This window comes from Neomonachus schauinslandi, chromosome 6 (assembly GCF_002201575.2).
Source record: "Neomonachus schauinslandi chromosome 6, ASM220157v2, whole genome shotgun sequence".
Taxonomy (NCBI): Eukaryota; Metazoa; Chordata; class Mammalia; order Carnivora; family Phocidae; genus Neomonachus; species Neomonachus schauinslandi.
In genome coordinates, this window is record NC_058408.1 from 87,720,385 (window position 1) to 87,722,062 (window position 1,678).

Below are 1,678 nucleotides of genomic sequence, written 5' to 3' on the forward strand. Positions count from 1 at the left end.
TCATTATAACCTCATGGATCTTCTCATATTAGATATTTTTCCATCCAATGCAGTTATTGTTCTTTATGATCTTGAATTTATCTTATCTTTGCCAATATAAATCTCTTCATTTTTTTTTTTTTGGAGGCAGATAAAGGTTTGTTTTATTGAATAACTGATCTGTGTAATTGCTGAAGCCACTCTGTATAGACAAAAGAGAGGGAATTTTATTTCTTGGTCTCTTCCTCCTTGGAATCTTGATGATTTCTTCCTTCTTGGCCTGGCGCTGCTCTTCACAGTGCTTGGTCTTAGCTCTGCGGGCCTCAGCCTGGTCAGCCAGAAGCTTTTCTTGCGAGCCTTGTCTGCCTTCAGCTTGTGGATGTGTTCCAGGAGAATCCGCTTGTTTTTGAACACATTACCCTTCACTTTCAGGAACAGGCTGTGATACGTGTGGTGGTCAATCTTCTTAGATATAAGTATCTTCTGAGCAGCAGGTACAGAATTCTCATCCTTCTCATCCAGGTGACCTTCTCAGGCTTTCGAGCATTGGCAGTACCTTTTCTCTTACCAATGCCCATATGCCTGCCCTTCTGGTGAGCCATAGTGTTTTTCTGGTACCAAGCCCAGGAATGGGAAGTCACAAGCTTCTGGATGCTCAGCCCATCTTTGATCAGTTTCTGGACATGCTGATGGGAGTTGGCATTGGTGATTTCACTGGTCTCATTGGGGTCCAACCAGCTGTTCTTTTTGTCACAGAAGAGGACACTGGAGGCAAGCCTCTTCTGAAGTCTGAGCATACTCCTGGCTGCAGTCACAGCGGCAAAACGAAAGACAAGCATCTCTTAAATTTTGTTCCCAAGTCCTCTTGAAATGATCCCTGTAGGCACTGATGCATCCTCACTTTTTGATAGGACAAGCAGTCCCAGGATCTTCTTTTATGTTTTCTGCCCAAACCAGGAAATAGCCATGTCTCTAAGGCATCTTGTACCTTTTGTGGGAAACGGTATTCATAGTCCACAATTTGGCCACTGGTGAAGCTCTTTGCATTGCCACTTAATTGGTCACTGTTCCTAGGCCTTTTCTGTAGAAAGATTTTAAAAGAGGAATACTTTATATATTTATATTGATATTTCCAAGTGTTCCATATTTCCAATTCAAATTTCAGTTTATGGGGTTTTGTCTGTAATTCTTTCATTTAATATGTTTAGCTCTTTTAAACTAAAAATCTTTGTTCCATATGACTATATACTATAATTTAAGAATAACTTCAGAATAATGGTCATATTTTTTACAATGTGATTAGTAAAAACAATTTAAGGTTCCTTAAAGTTCTTAGTTTATGCTACTTAAAAATAATTCGTGCATGGTTAAGATATCAATTCATACATAGTTATAGTCCCTTGTTTTATTTTGCTTTTCATTTTTATGGATTCTTTTTAGTTTGAATTAACTTTAATGATTATTTAACATTATTATAGTTTCAAAGTCAAAACCTCCAAGTAAAGCACATTTGGAAAACTCTAGCTTCTCTACCTTGTCCCTCATTCCTGGATGTCACCATTTTTATTAGTTTTTGGTTTAACTTTCCTTTCTTTTTAAAATATGTATAGGTATACGTCTATATGTGTATTCCTGTTTCTCCTTTCTTTGATAAAAGGCAGCATAGTATAAATGCTTAAACACCTTGTTTCTTTTTACT

At 37.2% G+C, this 1,678-nt stretch overlaps 1 pseudogene; it reads right to left on the reverse strand.

Annotated features, from left to right (window-relative positions):
• Positions 1-206: 206 nt before the first annotated feature.
• Positions 207-776, reverse strand: LOC110589601 (annotated as a pseudogene).
• Positions 777-1,678: the final 902 nt, after the last annotated feature.